A 21,308-nucleotide genomic window follows, 5' to 3' on the forward strand; every position below is an offset into this window, starting at 1 on the left:
ATAGTACTTTTGCACATATAACACACTGTGGCTCAGGAAAGGCACTACTCCCAATATAAGTGAACCCCAAATCAATGTAGTTCTCATCATATTTGCACCTCTTCGATGGTCCAACGTCCCTGTCTGTTGTTCGGTGCTTTCCCGGGTCAAGGGGCAGTAGCTCTTTAGCTGCATCAGATTCACAACTGTCAGTATCCACACTAGCTGGGCTAACAACAAATGTAGAATTACTGATGCTAGCATTGGATGTGCTCGTGGGAAGCAGAACAACTTGTGTCGTCGACAGGTGCAGGTGTAGTACTGCTGGTAGTAGCAGTACTATCAGTAGAGGTGGTATATGTCTCTATGGACACGGGCCTTAGTTTTTTTTTTACCATTTATCAATTTTCGAGCAAACGGAATGAGCAGCAGCTACATTTGGCTTCATAGTGAAATTCCCGTGAGAGAGTAACGATTAATGTGATTGGATGTTCATTATTTGACTAGGCTACCTATATTTGACGTTGTGCTGTTATTTCGCTGAATACTAGATTTTTGGCAGTGAAACGAGGTTACTCTCATCGAATGTATAAGAGGCGAAGTCAGGTGCAAGGAGAGTAGAGTGATGTAAACAGGCGCACTTTTATTTTAGTTCCAAAACGAGAGCACTACATAAATCAAATGCGTTCAAAACACGGAACATAACAAAAGTAAAGCGCGTAATAAAACACCACAATAACATGAAACAATATCACACAAAACATGATGGGAAACAGAGGGTTAGATACAAGTAGATTTGTTGGGGAAATGAAAACCAGGTGTGTATGGAGACAAGACAAATGGATATATGAAAAATGGCTAGAAAACCGGTGACGTCGATCGCCGAACGCCGCCCGAACAAGGAGAATAGCCGACTTTGGCGGAAGTCATGACATACTCATGCGAGAATAAAACCTCACCCAAATGTATAGCCCCGTTGGAAAATATAAATGGACTGTTTGAAAATGCGAAGAAAAAAATAAATATAAATAAAATAAATTGGCCCAGTGCACAATTGGCCCAGCATCGTCCGGGTTAGGGGAAGGTTTGGCAGGGGTTGACCAAAAAATCATGCCTGTCATCTTAGCTTTAACACAAATGCGCACATGCAGGCACAAATGCTACACACAGACATTAACACTCAAAACTATGCCAGTCTGCACCAGCAGTACCCAGGGGAGCAGGCCTCCACATCTTGTTTGATATTTTTCCATTGATACTCTCACTGTAATTACAAATCTGCTACATCTCACACTGGCCAAGATCAAAAGTTGATTCCATACCCAATACACTGGTCTACTCAATGATTCAAAGAAACCCTTTTTTTTCTTTTACCTTTTGCTTGTGCCTATGTTAAACTAAAGGTTGACTTATTGAAGCATCCCTCACCCTGGACTCAGGGCTATGTTGTATTGATGAGGGGCTTTAAACGTGATGAATGCAACTGCAATGGATTGATGCCCTTATTCACGAAGCGTCTCAGAGTAAGAGTGCTGATTTAGGATCAGTTTAGCCTTTTAGAACATGTTGAATAAGATTACATGGGCAGGGGGGACCTGATCCTAGATCATCACTCCTACTGTGAGACAGAGGGAATACAGGCCTAGTTGTATGTCACATGCATTGTAAATCAGGCTCAGAAAACAGATGTAGCCTGCCCATTGCCCACCGTGCTCAAACAGGTGGATTCAATGTTGTTTTCACAAAGTTATTTTAATCGTGTTACATTGTTATTACAGTGTTTTTACAGTTCTACCAACATGGGAAAAAAAATAGTAATCAATATAATTTTTTTGCCTTTTGTACCCAACTTAAAACCAAAGCGCTATAGCTGGCCTCAATATTTGAACTCGTTCAGTTGTTTGTTGACAAGTCTTATCAAATCTCTATCAAAAGTGAACATTGAACTGACATCTGTGCTCAGTGAGTAGGTCTCAGTTAACTCAGTGCTGCTAGGTCCTTATCATACACTGTGTGATGAGTGTTGCGCGTTGACTGTAACAGAAATAATGGTCATCGATGATTTGTTTGTTCATTGACCGTTGTCTGAAATCTTTGGCCTCAAAAGCACTTCTCTTTTATTGATGTAATGGGCCATAAACAAAAGCTAATCTCCTGAGTCAATATTCTTCCTTCCTCTATCTCCGGCCTTTTATATCAGGGATTGAAAGATCATTGTTCCAAGTCATGCGGTCGCAATGATAATCACTTTGACAGGGTATGACTAAGTAGCCTATCTTCCGCATGATATTTTCTTATAAAATCCTAGTTTTGGATGATTTGTCAAGTCTTCCCCTGAGTGCATTTACACTCGATTTCTGATATCACGGCCAAAGTTTTCACTAGTAGCCGGGATTGCTGTGTAAAACAGGAAGTGAGCGTGGGTAACAGAAAGTACGAGGCAGCACTAATGACATAACCTCACTGACAATGTACCACTGTCTGTGGAATGATGCCTGTTATGGATTTAGTGGTGAATGGGTAAACCATTGTATCCTTAGCTTGGGACTTTTAAATGTATCTATACACTCAAATGTCATCCAAAAAGCTTTTCAGTGTCTACACAGCTGCATCAACAGCTTACATAATGAATGCAAATGGATATTAGATGGCTGTTCATGACAAAAACATGCTTTTCTCCTGCCTTTTATGAGTGCCAGGTCTGTGGAGTTTCCCTGTGTTAGATATATATTTCCACACTGGAGGTTGGAATAATACTGTGTAATTGATGATAATGATTTTTTTTGTGTAAGGGCTGTTTGAAAAGACTGCCTGAAGTTTCAGCCTGTTTTGGTGGGATGGAGTTTTGGCCTGCCTGGTGACATCACTCCCAGACAGTCAGAGCAAAATTCTTGCTTGAGAAATTGCTCTTTGCTAAGAAGCTATTTTTGTTTCTTTTTGACCACTTTAACTGAGTATGGTACTTAATTGTTACCCACTAAGATGATGGGGTTGCCTACTATGTCGAGACACCTGAGTAGAGGCATTTTGAGTGTCTGCTGTAGGTTCGACTCTGCCTTAGTGCTGCTCATTTGGCTGGCTGTGCTGTGATGGCTTTCTCTTCAGCAAAGTGTGCCCATTCTTCACATTGAGTCCACTGTAAAAGTCTGATTGAGGTTTCAGACATCATTAAAGATGATTTTCCTAAAAGTCTGTGTTGAGGGACTGCCAGAGCTAGAGCCCACTTGCTCAGCAAAAGCAATTATAGTCTCTGTCATATTAGATAGTGTGCAGGGGAATGGCTGAAAAACAGCCCAATAGACAAGGAATGAAGTCTGGAGCTTTGAAGATGTGTGTGTGTGTGTGTGTGTGTGTGTGTGTGTGTGTGTGTGTGTGTGTGTGTGTGTGTGTGTGTGTGTGCGCGCGCGCTCCCACAGCAGATCTGTCAGGTTTGGCTACATACCCGCGGCAGGTGAAGGAGAGAACTTGCAAACCAAAACAGCAGACAAACTCCTCCCTCACAAACATGTACAGTGTGTACTAGGTTAGTCAGTTGAGTAGTATACTGAGTTATATACTGAGCAATAGCAATGTAGCACAGCTTTGGATGTAGCATGACCAGATCTAGGCTATATTAGCTACTGCAGATCATGTTGTCTATCAGTATACTGTGGATCAGTGCCACTCTTTTCATGCTGTTCTTATCTGAGGCATGCCTAACTAAATGTGTGTGCATGTTGTATTGGCCCAGTTCCAGAGACAGAACATCTAGAATAGAAGTCTGTCTCTTGAGCAGGCCTATTTCACAGTCACCGCCCTCCATACAGGACTGTAGGATTCCATGCAGTTGTCTGTCTAGCTTTCAGTGTGCAGATGCATTCTATAGGGCTGGCACAATTACCGTATAACCATGTATTTGACGGTAATGGATGAAGACAGTCGTGAAAATAAAATAACCGTCATAACCTTTTAACCTTTTTTGTTATTTATTTTTACAAACAGCTGACTGAAGAGGGGGTGGCTGGGAATTTGTGTCCGTTTCTACGGTAACATGGTCTCTTAAAAACGTGATGAAGCGTTGTTGCTCCTTGCTGAAACAAACCGGGTGTTGTAGCAAACAAGCACACGGGAGAAAGGTGCCAGCGAGGTGCAGCAGCAGAACACAGAGAAAGGTGCCAGCGAGGTGCAGCAGCAGAACACAGAGAAAGGTGCCAGCGAGGTGCAGCAGCAGAACACAGAGAAAGGTGCCAGCGAGGTGCAGCAGCAGAACACAGAGAAAGGTGCCAGCGAGGTGCAGCAGCAGAACACAGAGAAAGGTGCCAGCGAGGTGCAGCAGCAGAACACAGAGAAAGGTGCCAGCGAGGTGCAGCAGCAGAACACAGAGAAAGGTGCCAGCGAGGTGCAGCAGCAGAACACAGAGAAAGGTGCCAGCGAGGTGCAGCAGCAGAACACAGAGAAAGGTGCCAGCGAGGTGCAGCAGCAGAACACAGAAATATAATATATGGCAGCACATGCAGTCAGGAGTGGAGGAGAGAAAATTATTATATATTTTTTTGTCTGTTATTCAAAGCATTATTACGTAGACCACGGTCATTTGGCGGGCCAATTACCGTCATCCAAAATTCCATTACCGTCACAGCCCTAGCATTCTAGTCCATCTTAAAATGCCGCAGTTAAGACCTTTTTTAATTACGGATCCCGCATGGCTGCACATAGAGGCAATGTTTCATGTTTTTTGCCTCACAAAAAAAAACAGCCACTACTTTTTACTCTGTGTGAGATATTCTATTGCAGTAATTGTCCCTGGTGCCTTCTTCAGCTCGTAGAAATACCTTGTGATTCATCCCCCCTGCTGAGTGAATGCCCTTTGTAGATAGATGTCTCAGTGATGGATTCTGGAAGGGCTTCGCTGAATAGATTTGGGTGTTTTTTCGTATTTTTTTTTTAGCTTTCCCTTGTTAGAATGTTATTAGCATGGATCTGACGAACATTATATAGCTTAAAACCTATCACAAGCAAAGACGATGTGTGTGGGGGGTGTTGTGTGTGTGTCTGTGAATGTTTGTGTGCACACTAGACCTGGGCGATATGGGCAAAAGTCCATATCATGATAAATTGACTGAATTATCACGATAATGATACATTTAACAATATGTTTGTATAACATTAATGTGCAACACAGTAATTTTTTACATTCCCTTTAAAACTACTATTACTGGGCTCCCGAGTGGCACCGCGGTCTAAGGCACTTCATCCCAGTGCTAGAGGTGTCACTGGTTCGATCCTGAGCTGTGTCGCAGCCGGACGCGAACGGGAGACCCATGAGGCGGCGCACAATTGACCCAGCATCGTCCGGGTTAGGGGATGGTTTGTCCGGCTGGGATGTCCTTGTCCCATCATGCTCTAGTGACTCCTGGTGGCGGCCGGGCACATCTACACTGAATTTGGTAGCCAGCTGTACGATGTTTCCTACGACATATTGGTGCGGCTGGCTTCCGGGTTACGAGAGCAGGGTGTCGAGAAGCAGTGCAGCTTGGCAGGATCGTGTTTTGGAGGAGACATGGCTCTCGACCTTTGCCTCTCCCGAGTCCGTATGGGAGTTGCAGCGATGGGACAAGACTGTAACTACCAATTGGATATCACGAAAGTGGTGAGAGAAAAAAGTAAGTACAAATACAAATAATAATACTGCTACTACTTTGAATGTTGCAGCTTTCAATTGTCCCGTTAACACTCACACATTAGCAAACATATTTTATTTCAAACTTCACATATCTCTAGTAAAGGCTACTTATCGTGGTGAATGATATCTGGTAAATGTCCACGAAAGTGGTCGGTTCAGTCCGTGTCTAACTTTCGGTTTAACCTACCAGCTCAAGTGCATGCTTGCATGTTTCTGTGTGAATTTACCTGTGAGTTTGTGTATGTGTGCACATACATGCATGTGTGTGACTTCACAAGTGTGTGTGTGTGTGTGTGTGTGTGTGTCTGTGTGTGTGTGTGTGCGCTCCCGACCTGGGTTCAAATATTGATATATTTATTTGTATTACTTTAACTTACATTTCAAAGTATTTTCAAATACAAATATTGAAATATGTGAATACTCCCAGGCATTTCAGCTCAGTTCTGTTTGGTCGTAGGATTACTGTTTGGTCCTGTAATGTATTTGGAAACACATATTTGAAAATAGTTTCAAATTGTTGGCTGTTTATTGGACATGATTTGAAAATACTTTCAAATAACTAATAGAAGTAGTTGATTCTACACCACATTATTTGAAAATACTCAATTACAAATATTTCAATGACAAATACTTAAATACATATGTATTTGAAGCCAGCTCTGGTGTGCACTTGTCTATATGTGTTTGTATGACTAAGCTTGTGTGTGTACCCGTCGTAGACTGTGACGCTAAGCTACTTCTCTCCTCGCCATGGGCATTGTCTGCTCTGTGACTGACTCATCAGCAATATCTCCATATATACCCACCCACCCACGCACGCACGCACGCACGCACACACACACACACACACACACACACTACCACCCCGCTATTTCCCGTTTAGATTACCGATTACCATACACCACATTAGCCAGTAGCTATCAGTTAGGGCATCTCTCTCTTTGTTGTATGGCTTTGCATGAATACACGTGTCTGCTTTGTGGCGGGCGGCTAGCCTGAGGCGTCTGGACTCCCCCCTGGTCGTGAATAATTGAGGATCTATTTAACTAGTGTGGGGCGGACTCAGGTGCGAGGACAGATAAAGCATCCCACCCACCTACTGCTCCGGTCTATATCTGTTTCCTAGGGTGCATCTCAATAGTGTAAAGTGACGTCCTCCATCATCCCCTTGTCTCCTTTCCTCCATATACAGTGACATTCAAGAACTAGACAGGTGAAAGTAAATCGGTGTGCATCCTCCATATTGATTTGATATAGCCTGTGTTTTCAGTAAAGATGAAGGAGAGGAGACAAGGAGAAGAAGCCTCACTGCAGTGGTGCTTTACCAGCCTAACCATGACTTATAACATGGTAATAACATGGTAATGACATGTAAATAGCCATGTACAGTGTAGATATATTTTTTTTAACCTTTTATTTAACTAGGTACATTAACTACGTGTGGCCCATGCGGGAATCAAACCCACAGCCCTGACGTTGCTATCACCACGCTCTAACCCACGGAGTCATTGAAATCATAACTATTAAAAAATATAAAGAACAGAGGAGAAAGTGTAACATATCTGTGAGCTTTGCATTTCTAATGGTAGGTCAAGTCCTATAGGCTTCAGGGACTGCAGTGTAGCGGAACATGCATGTCACTTAATGGTGGTGTGATGGTTGTATGGAGCCCAGTCTTGTGAAGGCAGGAGAAAGGGTATCTGAGGAGAATTCTAACATACTAGTTCAGCTGCTGGGCCCATACAAAGGATGGGTGGGGAAAGCAGCCAGTCATTGGGACTGCCCTCTGTCTCTCCGTCTGTCTGCCATGTTGTTTTATAGCTCTGTTGCTTTCCCTTCTCACCGTCTAGCGAAGAAATCTGTCCCTCAGATGTTATACTTTCTCCCCTGTTCTATATATTTTTTAATAGTTATGATTTCAATGACTCCGTGGGTTAGAGCGTGGTGATAGCAACGCCAGGGCTGTGGGTTTGATTCCCGCATGGGCCACACGTAGTTAATGTATCACTGTTTTTGTCAACAGTTTGTAGTCAACAACATTGATCCTAACCCTCCTGGTTTCTCAGATATATCTTGGTGTCACTGATGTACTAATGTGTTTTTCATTTCATTCTTGTGTCCATCCTTGACAACGGGGCACAGTAATGTGCAACAGTAATGTAGGTGACTGTGTTAATTTGAAATCGAACTCTAAGCCGTTGTCTGCGAGGGATTGGGGGTTTACTACAGATTAGCTGTAATCCATTGGCTAAATCACAGTTTTGGACAATGTGTGGCAGATTGGTCATAGGCTGGACTGATCCTGCAGGGTGTGAATGAACAGCATAATCATTAAGAGCAGCCTGGAGGTGTTGAATGTTGATTGAATGTTGTTAAATGTTGATGACAGTGAGATAGTGCATCTAAACTTGGACCATGCTAACACATCAGATGGTCTGTGTACAGAGGGCTTATTTTTGAATAGGCTAAGTGATGATATAGGCTTGTAGCTAATAGGTTGACCCTGGAGAGTGGCCCAACAAGCCATGGGCACCCCTACAGCACCATCACTTAAAAAATAATACATGAGAGGCCATGTGTTATGACATTTTTATCATGGTTGTGACGTGGCCATAGCCACGAGGCGAAGCTGAGTATACCACCACAGCCATGATAAAAATGTCATAGCACGTGGACTCTAATATATTATTTGTTTTATACAATGAGTTACCAGCATTAAAAAAGAAACATTCCCTAACCATAACATTTTCAACAAAACGTGATGCTACATTCACTAACACTGATTGTCAAGTGCAATTTTAGGTGTTCTCTGGTCGTTAGTTCTATTTGTATTGCCTGCCATGTAAATCAAAACTACTCAAGTGCTGGTTGATAGTTCCAGAACTTTGCAGGTTGCTAGGGCAAACAAAAATGGTTGCTATGGAGGCTCTTCCCCCTTTTTAGCTTGCCAACTACACAGCTAACACAATCACTTCAGACTGAAAGGCAGCAAACTAGCTGCATTTCGTTTAGTTTTACCTGTTTTTCCATCTATTTTTTTGTTGTTGGTATATATCCATGAAAATTATGCTGATTCATTTTGACTGGAGAAACGCTGCCTGTCTGTCTCATCCCGACTCCCGACACATTCATTATGGGACACAGTGGATATCGAATTTCAATATTGCAACAAAAACATCAGACATCATTTGTAATTGCTTTTCATAGTTGATATCAAGTTCATAAATTGCATGGCTGGGCAGTGGATCTGTAAAAATAGTAGTGCGTTGCTAGGTAACAACATAAACAATGGCAATTTTTATGAATGTACTGGCCATATGTATGTTGTCTATTATATCAGGGGCAGGATCTAACAATGGGAATTCCAAACCACCCATTGTATAAATTGATTTAGATCTCTCCTACAACCTCTTCACATTAGCACATGGCTATTAGCACATGGCAGCAGATGGATATACCAGTCCGATTAGCAACACATCAATAACGCAACATGTAATGCTTACGAAACTAAACGAACATAGTGTTGTGCGGACATATTCTCAGGAAACAGTCCTTCAATTTGCCCCACACAGCCGTTATCATGTCTTCTCCGGTGCGCTGGTTAAGTTGCCTGTCAGAACAGCCAGTGATAATATGATTCAGGGCTCCCTTCATCTTCTCTCTTCCGTTATTTCACTCACTCATTTCACACACACACACACACACACACACACACACACACACACACACACACACACACACACACACACACAAACACATCTGAAGTGTGATTGGCGATGTGATGGGTTTCTAAATATTTTACTGATTGGTGGGATACTGTCTGTCTAGAATGATTGTGATCTTCAGTGGAACATTGAAATATTTTGGAGACTAAATATTTGACTTTGTCTCATTGGATAATAGGAGGAATAAACACTGTTTTTACAGAATTGAAGAGATTTGATGTAGTTTTGTATCCTTACGCTGTGTAATTAAGCATAGTTTTCCAATTCCATATGAAAGCTTAATTGCCCCAATAACTTTCTGTCAACATCACAGTGTAGCCTAATTTTACTCGTTCCCCTCCTTTTACCCTTTTGTAAACACTGTTAGGAGAGATTCACAAGGAGCTCGCCATTGTTGAAATATGAATTCATTATGAGACGCACTGTTACATTGTCTTTGATTGCAAAATAATTAGGTCTTTGTGGAGTTCTCACTTATTCAATGGATATTTCTCTTGCTGTTGTGGGCCGACTGTGTTCGGCTGAGCATCGTTTCCATTTTGGATCTTGTGAAGACTTACTTTGGATTTGAAACAGAATTGTTGATTAGATGTTATTGGTGTAGAATGTGGTGCAGATCTCTGTTTTTACTGAAGATTGCCTCATATGTTTGGTTAAACATTGCTGTGTAGGCCTACAGTACCAAACCCATGTTACATATATCCCTTTCACACTAAGACGTTTTGACGGCAACTTTGACATACCGGCAACTGTTTTTCGCCTTTTCCTTATATCTGAAAGGTATTGCCGGTATTATTTCCGCCTAGCAATCTAGTAATCATTTAGGTCAACTTCTGCCTACGGCTTAGTATGAAACGTAGCCGTAATGCTGAGGTGGCATTGGCAGGCACAGGCATTTTGTTTCACTGAATCTCTGCCTTATAGGCTATTTGGTTAATTGGTTTCTGGCTGGGCAAATAAGTGGTGGTATAGCTCATCTATTCATTTGCTCATCTATCACTGATCAGAAACATTTAGCATGCAATAATGTAGCCTAAATCAAGTGTAGGCCTATTATTTTGCTGGATCGCGTATAGACAACTCCAAAAGCCCACAAAGGTTGTGAAATATGGACACGAGACTCACATACTTTTGAAAATATAATTGCTATTATTTTCTATTGGTATCATGATGAAGATACTATATGACTGCGGTTTCACACTTTTCCGTGACACAAGTTGTGTGGGAAAAATATGATTTGTATTTTATTCTGTTATATTCCATTATATTCTTACTACAAAATATATGTGTGTTTGACTGTGAATGGGGTAGGTGTGTCTTGTCTGTTTAATGAACAAAATAATTAACTATTAATTTAATTTGGTCATAACATAATTAAACAAAAAATGTGCCATTTCTTTTTGATGTTGTATATTCTCAATAGATTTATTAAAATAGACGCCCACCCACATCTTCACACCACTACTACCACTCATCCCCAGCATGCCGGCATGCGCACCGTAGGTATAAAAGGCATATGCAGTCAAGAATGTGGTAAAAATGGGCCTGTTTGTAAGGGGATAATATAAACATTACCCCATTTATTTTTACAGTCAAAATCTGTAAATCCAATGTGAAAGCAGCAAGAGTAACAACTAGGTTTCATAGGCTAGTCTCTCCAAAATGAAGGGAAAATTGTACAGCATCACCCTCATTCATGACAACTCTACTATATTTGTTCTGAAAGACTTGCAGTTGAAAAATGTTGTCATGGAAGCTTTTAATCTGAATAAAGAAATCTTGAAATATGCCTTGATTGCTGCTGTGCTGAATAGCCCCACAGGAGAAACAGTCACATTTTCCTTCCAGTTGTGGAGAGAAAGCTACCTCCATGGATTAAGCACTTATGGCAGAAAAAAGGCTTATCCAGAGTAACACTAACACAACAAAGGGTTTTGCATGGTCGGCCTGAGCTCAGACTAAACACGTTTCAGAAGACAGTTTGTTGTCTGGCTTTGAAAACAATAAAAAAAGCAAATGCAATGTTCTTATCTCTGCCATGGCTGCACCTCCTCCTTGCCTTTTAATTTTTACCTTTACCATCTTTGTTTTGACAGTTGGTTCTTGAAGCATACTTAAAGTCATTAAAATTCAGTTCCTGATTAAACAGTGATTGACTTGCCCCTCACGTCAGAAGCAGTCAAGTGTTTAATGAATCTTCATCGGCTTGTCTATTTTTCATCCGATAATTAGGAGTCTGTGGTAATGAGTCATACCTCGGAGTTGACTGGCGTCTCATTGGTGGCCAGGGTCGTGTACGTTAGACTCTAAACGTAACAAAACAGACTGAAACATGGAGGACCTACCTGGACTTGTACAATAACAAACTCTCATTTTAGTTTTCCTTGGCAAAACGTTTTAAAACATTTTCCGTTGGTGTGCCAAATGGACACGGCCAGGGTTTTCGTTGTGTATCTGTGAAGCTCCAGCTCCTCCTCCTTGCCCAGGTTCTCACCCGGCGATGACACTTAACAAACAACAATATCCTTGAGAGTCTGCAGGCGTGGAGCCGAAGCCTCTGGGACTAAGGCTTCCCATCAGCATGCAGAGAGCATTACTGCTTTAATATGAAGGGGCCATATGGAGCGCAGAGGTACTGTATAGTGGTGCAATAACTTTTTGCTTGTAAGGGACATTTTGTTTTATAGAGCCACGTGTTACTGATTGGGTTGAGGAATTCTGTTCATCAGAATGTAAGGTATTCACTTTTTGTTGTTGTAATCCATTCACAATGTAGTTGCTTCCCAAGTGTTTTTATAGTTGAATTCTTTGACCTGATGATGATAGCATGCATTAAATAAACATTTTATTTAAAAGAGTACGGCAACAGGGTGTTACAGGGTGCAATTCCACAAGCCGCCATATACTCTCTGCTGTGGAATAGTTCCATGTGAATAATATTATGAGTATCATTACACATAGCAAGACATGAACCTAAGACAGCTATAATTCGCTCTTGAGTGCTACTTAATGTCGTTAGTCCCACTTGCAGGATGCTGGCTCACTGTTCGAAAACAGGTTGCCAGTTGGAGTGAGATTGCCCTACACAGAAATGCATCAAACAGTAAATGAGACTTGGATTCGGCGCCGCTCAGGCAACACTTCCAATTTGCTGAAGGCTCTGAGTCAGAGTGCTCAGTGTCTGGAAACCTTCCAAACCATTTCCTTTTCATCCCCCTACTAATCTGTTATGTGGATTATTAGTTCCCCCAAGGGGGGTTGGGAGGGGGGCTATGACGAAACAGCCAACCATCTACCCACTCTATTCTTTGAAGTTTCAAGTTTTATTTGTCACATGCACAACTACAGTGAAATGCTTAACTTACATACCCTACCCAACAATGCAGTATTCAATATCAAATAGGATAATTAATAAAAACATATATAAAAACATGAGAAATAAAAATTGAGAGGAAGCTATACTGAACATAAATGGAAACGCAACATGCAACAATTTCAAGACCTACACTTACAAGTAAAATACATTTATTAGGCCCTAATCTATGGATTTAACATGACTTGGAATACAGATATGCATCTGTTGGTTACAGATACCTTAAAAAAGGTAGGGTGTGGATCAGAAAACCAGTCAGTATAAGGTGTGACCACCATTTGCTTCATGCAGCGCGACACAACTCCTTCACATAGAGTTGATCAGACTGTTGATTGTGAACTGTGGAATGTTGTCCCACTCCTCTTCAATGGCTGTGCAAAGTTGCTGGATATTGGCAGGAACTGGAACAAGCTGTAGTGTATGTCGATCCAGAGCATCCCAAACATGCTCAATGGGTGACATGTCTGGTGAGTATGCAGGCCTTGAAAGAACTGAGACATTTTCAGCTTCCAGGAATTGTGTACAGATCTTTGCGACATGGGGCCATGCATTATAATGCTGAAACATGAGGTGATGGCGGCAGATGAATGGCACGACAATGGGCCTCAGGATCTTGTCACGGTATCGCTGTGCATTCAAATTGCCATCAATGAAATGCAATTATGTTCATTGTCCGTAGCTTATGCCTGCCCATACCATAACCCCACCTCCACCATGGGGCACTCTGTTCACAACGTTGACATTACCTTATGGTAGAGAAATGAACATTCAATTATCTGGCAACAGCTCTGGTGGACATTCCTGCAGTCAGCATTCCAATTGCACGATCCCTAAAAATTTGAGACATCTGTGGCATTGTGTTGTGTGACAAAACTGCAAAAGAATTCTGCAGCTTTGAAGGTCAATCAATCAATCAATCAAATGTATTTATAAAGCCCTTTTTACATCAGCAGATGACACACAATGCTATACAGAAACCCAGCCTAAAACCCAAAACAGCAAGCAATGCAGGTCCCCAAGAACACAGTGGCCTCCATCATTCTTAAATGGAAGAAGTTTGGAACAACCAAGACTCTTCCTAGAGCTGGCCACCCAGCCAAACTGAGCAATCGGGGGAGAAGGGCCTTTGTCAGGGAGGTGACAAAGAACCCGATGGTCACTCTGACAGAGCTCTGTGGAGATGGGAGAACCTTTCAGAAGGACAACCATCTCTGCAGCACTCCACCAATCAGGCCTTTATGGTAGAATGGCCAGACTGAAGCCACTCCTCAGTAAAAGGCACATGACAGCCAGCTTGGAGTTTGCCAAAAGGCCCTTTAAAGACTCTCAGACCATGAGAAACAAGATTCTCTGGTCTGATGAAACCAAGATTGAACTCTTTGGCCTGAATGCCAAGTGTCATGTTTGGAAGAAACCTCATGCTTTGGGGATGTTTTTCAGTGGTAGGGACTGGGAGACTAGTCAGGATCAAGGGAAAGATGAACAGAGCAAAGTACAGAGAGATCCTTGATGAAAACCTGCTCCAGAGTGCTCAGGACCTCAGACTGCCTCAAAGGTTCACCTTCCAACAGGACAACAACCCTAAGCACACAGCCAAGACAACACAGACGTGGCTTCGTGACAAGTCTCTGAATGCCCTTGAGTGGCCCAGCCAGAGCTCGGACTTGAAGCCGATCGAACATCTCTGGGGAGATCTGAAAATAGCTGTGCAGTGACGATCCCCATCCATCCTGACATAGCTTGAGAGGATCTGCAGAGAAGAATGGGAGAAACACCCCAAATACAGATATGCCAAGCTTTTAGCGTCATACCGAAGAAGACTCGATGGTGTAATCTCTGTCAAAGGTAGGTGCTTCAACAAAGTACTGAGTAAAGGGTCTGAATACTTATGTAAATGTGATTATTTCCTTTAAAAAAAATTATATACAAACCAGTTACAGTGGGGCAAAAAGGTATTTAGTCAGCCACCAATTGTGCAAGTTCTCCCACTTAAAAAGATGAGAGAGGCCTGTAATTTTCATCATAGGTACACTTCAACTATGACAGACAAAATGAGAAGAAAAAAATCCAGAAAAACACATTGTAGGATTTTTAATGAATTTATTTGCAAATTATGGTGGAAAATAAGTATTTGCAAGATTTCTGGCTCTCACAGACCTGTAACTCCTTCTTTAAGAGGCTCCTCTGTCCTCCACTCGTTACCTGTATTAATGGCACCTGTTTGAACTTATCAGTATAAAAGACACCTGTCCACAACCTCAAACAGTCACACTCCAAACTCCACTATGGCCAAGACCAAAGAGCTGTCAAAGGACATCAGAAACAAAATTGTAGACCTGCACCAGGCTGGGAAGACTGAATCTGCAATAGGTACGCAGCTTGGTTTGAAGAAATCAACTGTGGGAGCAATTATTAGGAAATGGAAGACATACAAGACCACTGATAATCTCCCTCGATCTGTGGCTCCACGCAAGATCTCACCCCGTGGGGTCAAAATGATCACAAGAACAGTGAGCAAAAATACCAGAACCACACGGGAGGACATAGGGAATGACCTGCAGAGAGCTGGGACCAAAGTAACAAAGCCTACCTTCAGTAACACACTACGCCGCCAGGGACTCAAATCCTGCAGTGCCAGACGTGTCCCCCTGCTTAAGCCAGTACATGTCCAGGCCCGTCTGAAGTTTGCTAGAGAGCATTTGGATGATCCAGAAGAAGATTAGGAGAATGTCATATGGTCAGATGAAACCAAAATATAACTTTTTGGTAAAAACTCAACTCGTCGTTTTTGGAGGACAAAGAATGCTGAGTTGCATCCAAAGAACACCATACCTACTGTGAAGCATTGGGGTGGAAACATCATGCTTTGTGGCTGTTTTTCTGCAAAGGGCCAGGACGACTGATCCGTGTAAAGGAAAGAATGAATGGGGCCATGTATCGTGAGATTTTGAGTGAAAACCTCCTTCCATCAGCAAGGGCATTGAAGATGAAACGTGGCTGGGTCGTTCAGCATGACAATGATCCCAAACACACCGCCCGGGCAACGAAGGAGTGGCTTCGTAAGAAGCATTTCAAGATCCTGGAGTGGCCTAGCCAGTCTCCAGATCTCAACCCCATATAACATCTTTGGAGGGAGTTGAAAGTCCGTGTTGCCCAGCAACAGCCCCAAAACATCACTGCTCTAGAGTAGATATGCATGGAGGAATGGGCCAAAATACCAGCAACAGTGTGTGAAAACCTTGTGAAGACTTACAGAAAACATTTGACCTCTGTCATTGCCAACAAAGGGTATATAACAAAGTATTGAGATAAACTTTGGTTATTGACCAAATACTTATTTTCCACCATAATTTGCAAATAAATTCATAAAAAATCCTACAATGTGATTTTCTGGATTTTTTCTTCTCATTTTGTCTGTCATAGTTGAAGTGTACCTGTGATGAAAATTACAGGCCTCTCTCATCCTTTTAAGTGGGAGAACTTGCACAATTGGTGGCTGACTAAATACTTTTTTGCCCCACTGTATGTTGTGTTGTGTGTAGATTGATGAGGGGGAAAAACTATTTAATCCATTTGAGAATAAGGTTGAAACATAACAAAATGTGGAAAAAGTCAAGGGGTCTGAATACTTTCCAAATGCACTGTATGTACATGTAGGCAGGTATGGAACTTGGGGAGATGAGATGACAGTCAGAAGTCAGACCATGGCAAAGATTATAATTCAAACACAGATACATCAGACTGGATGACCTTAATAGGTTGTCGTTTACCAATGCATGCCTTGTGCTTTTGGGAAGGTGTCCCGGGTAGTCAATGATATAACATCTTCACTTGAAAAACGACAAGTCAGATACATCAAAGGAAACAATATAGGATCTTTATTTACTATTCTTTGTGTTTTATTTTAGGGTTGGCTTTTCAGCTATTTGATAATATGCCCGTCATACAAATTATTTAATAAAATAGCATATTTTATTTAGCATATTCAAAAACATGGATGCTCTTCATAGGAGGTTTCATTGTCGTTTGATCTGGTAATATGACCTGAAATGTTTGTACATGTTTGCTGGCTTCATAATTCTACTTGCAATCTAAGTGTAATGAATACTCAGTGAGAAAAAGGTGTAGATTCACTCACAGACCGCGGCAGGTGTTTATTTCACAGGCAGGCAATGGTCATACACAGGTAGGCAAACAGGCAGGTGAATCAAAACTAGGACTGAAGGCTATAACTGGTTCTCACAAACGAACTAGGAAAAGGCTTATTAGAGTTAAAACAAACAATACCTCACAAAGGCACAAACAGAATGAACTGAACTAAATAAGGAGCTGATGAGACCAAGTGAGTAACTAACACAGGTGAAATCAAAGAATAAAAATGAAAGACAGGGCTACGTTCAAGAACACAAAGAAACAGGGCTACGTTCAAGAACACAACAAAACAGAACACAAGGTTGACTAAGAAAATAAATACAGAACCTTACACTAAGTCATCTATACTAAAGTTACTGTTATGAATCTTCATTTTGAGGAGTCTAAACTGATTTATAATTTGATAGGTTACTTCTGATGGTCATTGGTAGCATCAGACCATATCCGCTAATGCACTCAGGTCTACAGAGCATCATAAATGCATTTTCTGTGGCGTTTTAATATAAATGGATATCGCAAATATAATCAAGCCAATCTGGCTGAATGGAAATAGACCCAGATGGCCCCCTGAAGGTCCTCACCAGACTGAAGGTCAGGATTCAGGTTGTTAATAGCAGAGGTGCATAAAGATGGCGGCCTCCATACTGTTACCACAAATGCCTCGTTTGCTAAGTTCGCCGTATTGTACATTGCTCTCTGTTACCCTTTTTTTGTTTCGGCATTAGCACAGTATAAATGATCCCAATTCTAGCTCCAAGACGCCTGCAAACTGAAAAAGTAGGTTATGCTGATTTATTAGCGCATTGAACCATGTCCTGTGCCGTAGTTTAAAATATCTGCGAATAGTGCTCCAACAATGACGTCATATCTGAATTCCGACACTTTATTATTATTATTTTGTATTTAACCTTTATTTAACTAGGCAAGTCAGTTAAGAACAAATTATTATTTACAATGACGGCCTACCCCGGCCAAACTCTAACCAGGACGATGCTGGGCCAATTGTGTGCCGCCCTATGGGACTCCCAATCACAGCCTGTTGTGATACAGCCTGGACTCAAACCAGGGTCTGTAGTGACACCTCTAGCAGTGAGATGCAGTGCCTTAGACCGCTGCACCACTCGGGAGCCTTTGCCATTGCACATTGACAGTAAACAGACATTGTGTTATCTGTTTTGTGTGTTGTGTATACTGTAGTTTCATGTAGTAGTTTTGAGTTGTGTTCTCATAGACTATTTAATCTGTGTTGTTGTTCTATGCATGTTGGATAGCAGGTTAGCGTTTTTCATCATGAACCTTGTTCTGGAGGCACCTCTGCAGCATGGTCACTAGCTGGCAAAGCCACAAAGTCATCAAATGTTTAACCTAACCTTAACCACACTGCTAACCCTAATGCCTAACCCTATTCTTAAATTAAGATTTGTTTTCATGAATGTTTACAATATAGCCAATTTTAAGTTTGCAGCTGGCCAATCTAGTGGATATCACTCAGTTCTGCCTCCAGGGCAAGATTCATGTCAATAAACATCAACTTGCACATTAGATAGAGGATGGCTTGTAAAACATCAGTTCATTTTTTAAAACTTAATTTTCAACAACAAACATAATTTTCATCCATCCTCCCCCCCAACTTTTCCCACCAGCTGCCACTGTACCAAGTGCATACTGAGAGCCAAAGAAAACAACTTTACAGCTAGCAATTTGTTTACCATGGTTTCTGGCAGATTCTGGTTTTATTCCAAAACTTCAAGGATGTGTGTACCTGTATGTGTTGTATGGAAGAGCTCCAACTTGAACTGTTGCCAGGGGAGTCCCTAATGCCCAACTGTGGTGTGGGCACTAATACCACTATAGGATCACCAAATTGCTCATAACAAAAATATTATGATCCTACACTCTGCTGTATGGAAAGCTTATGTCAATATGAAAATAAGTGTAAGCAAAAATATAGAAATAATAACACTACAGAAGTTTGAATAAGTAGGTTATGTATGCGTGAGTGCGTGATAGCTCCTTGTGATTAGGACCTAAACTGCAGGGACTTTGTAGAGGTATACTTTTGTAGAGGTATAATTACACCGCATAATTAAACACCAGGTATTATCCATCTCTGGGTCGTGATATGTCCAGATTTTTTTTCATAAAGTGGGCATTATTGGTTATCCCAGAATTCCCTGTGCCCGGTGTAGCCTACGGTGGCAACCTAGCTTGGCTACTGCAGGCGGTGGCAGGATGACATAGGGGGACTACCGGAGTCAGCAGTCAAAGCTTGGAGAAACTGCACCTCAGACAACGGATTTTGGAGGACACATGATACCCGGTAATGCAATAGTAACTCCAGATGTCATAAAGGGGACTCGTGTATTGAATTCAGTAGTCGCACATTAATTGTGGAAAGAGAGAAAATAGTTTCATTATCGATGTTTTCATCTGAAAATGTGACGTGCGGCCGTTGCATCATTTACAGGAGATGACGAGGCGATTCCCTTGTACAAAAAATACTGCTCATGGATAACTTAGTTATAGTAACATTCAAGACGAATGGAGATATGTTAATCTTTATTGAATCTTTGTATCCCTCATTGTAATTTGAGAAATCATGCTTTCTGCATAAGCTACTTTGTATCATATGAGTATAATTTTCCTCTGGATACAGTATCATGGCCATGTGATCAAAACGCCCGATGCCTATTTGCGACTGGTTAAAAAGTGTCTAATAATTGGATTACGCACGGATTCTTGCGCATCAAAGGAAAAGTAAAAGTTGTACGTTGTATTGTTTTGTGGGAGTTGTGCTCTGTTTTCTACAATTTACTATGGCGGTATGCGTAACGTCTAGCGGTTTTGATAAGTTATTGGTAGACTATCACCGGTGTATGACAGTTATGACTTGCAATCCCGAAGTTCCTGTCTCGGTTTTCGGTATTTCTGCAATGCGGTGGGTGTGGCCTGACTGTTCGGTAGATGGAGAGGAGGAGAGGAGAGCGTCTTGTGGCTGCTCGGCCAGCTGGTTTACTCGCCCAACGGGGCGTTTTTCAGTCCACATCATGGTTAGCAAAGTGAGGGCACATGCTACAGACACAGGTGGTGCTGCATTGTGCAAGCTCATGGGTCAGAAAATGTAGCTATAGTGGTCCATTGTTTACTATTTTATGGATGTGTTTTTATTTTGGTCTCATCTGTCACCACGGGACATCAGAAATGGGTTATAATAGGCCAACAATTTACAACTATGTTTGTGTGTAAATGTAATAAACTGTTTACATAGGTACATGTTGGCTATTTGTCTGTTTTTATCATAATTTTGATTTATGATGTAGAAACTGCAAACTCCAGCACAAGGTAATGCTATGATTGATTTGAAATGAAATGGTTATGATAATGTCTGCATCACTCTGCTTGGAATGTTTAAAGTGATAGGCTATCTGGAACTTGATTTATTTTCTTAGCGTATTTGAAGAGGTAGGGCATCAATGTGTGTCCATACCAATACTTACTCTCTCCAAATAGCAGTAGGGTCCACAGAATAGTGATTGTCATGGTTTCCTTTACGTGAGCTGCATGCTAGGGTTGTGTTTTGACCAGTGACCACACCTCAGAAAGTGACTCACTCTCAGCCTGTTGAGGCTAACAGAGAAGTAAACAAATAAGCATATTGCTGCAGTTTCACTAACACCAATATCCTTTATCTTGGCTAGAGCTCAGCCAACCATTGGTCAATATTAGTAAAATAGCTTTTGATTCAACATAATGGTTATAAGGCCTCGGATAGAAGAAAGGAGCAGTCCAGCTGCTGAAGCTATGCTGGGTTTAAACCTTCTGCAAAGCTCTTCAGTCCAGCTGCTGAAGCCATGCTGGGTTTAAACCTTCTGCAAAGCTCTTCAGTGCAGCTGCTGAAGCCATGCTGGGTTTAAACCTTCTGTAAAGCTCTTCAGTCCAGCTGCTGAAGCCATGCTGGGTTTAAACCTTCTGTAAAGCTCTTCAGTCCAGCTGCTGAAGCCATTCTGGGTTTAAACCTTCTGTAAAGCTCTTCAGTCCAGCTGCTGAAGCCATGCTGGGTTTAAACCTTCTGTAAAGCTCTTCAGTCCAGGAGCAGTGGATGGGTTCCATTTTTCTCATGGACGCGTATCATCCTTATGTCCTACACTATATGACTTTGATGGATGGCTTATTAAAGTGTGTTATGCTGACCACGGACTACTGCAACAATACTGCTACTGTGCAGCGGTGTAAGGTTACATGGGAGAACGTTACACATACAGCATCTCTTACCATAACAGTTTACGTTTTGGTCATTTAGCAGACGCTCTTATCCAGAGCAACTTACAGTAGTGAGTGCATACATTTCCATACTGGCCACCCTGTGAGTAAAAACACAAAATACTAGATTTATAGTGTGATATGTGGGGTAGTACTG

At 41.7% G+C, this 21,308-nt stretch overlaps 1 protein-coding gene across 19 annotated transcripts in view; it reads left to right on the forward strand.

Annotated features, from left to right (window-relative positions):
• Window positions 1-21,308, forward strand: part of epb41l3a (erythrocyte membrane protein band 4.1-like 3a) — an 81,827-nt gene that overhangs the window by 4,860 nt on the left and 55,659 nt on the right. The window contains exon 1 of one of the 19 annotated variants that reach the window (XM_036944004.1): window positions 19,066-19,211. The exons of the other annotated variants lie outside the window; for them this stretch is intronic. The gene's annotated coding sequence lies outside the window, so the exon portion shown is untranslated. Of the gene's footprint in view, window positions 1-19,065; window positions 19,212-21,308 lie in introns of those variants that run through there. 19 annotated transcript variants of the gene reach the window in all.

The sequence above is a fragment of the Oncorhynchus mykiss genome, chromosome 15, assembly GCF_013265735.2.
Source record: "Oncorhynchus mykiss isolate Arlee chromosome 15, USDA_OmykA_1.1, whole genome shotgun sequence".
NCBI lineage: Eukaryota > Metazoa > Chordata > Actinopteri > Salmoniformes > Salmonidae > Oncorhynchus > Oncorhynchus mykiss.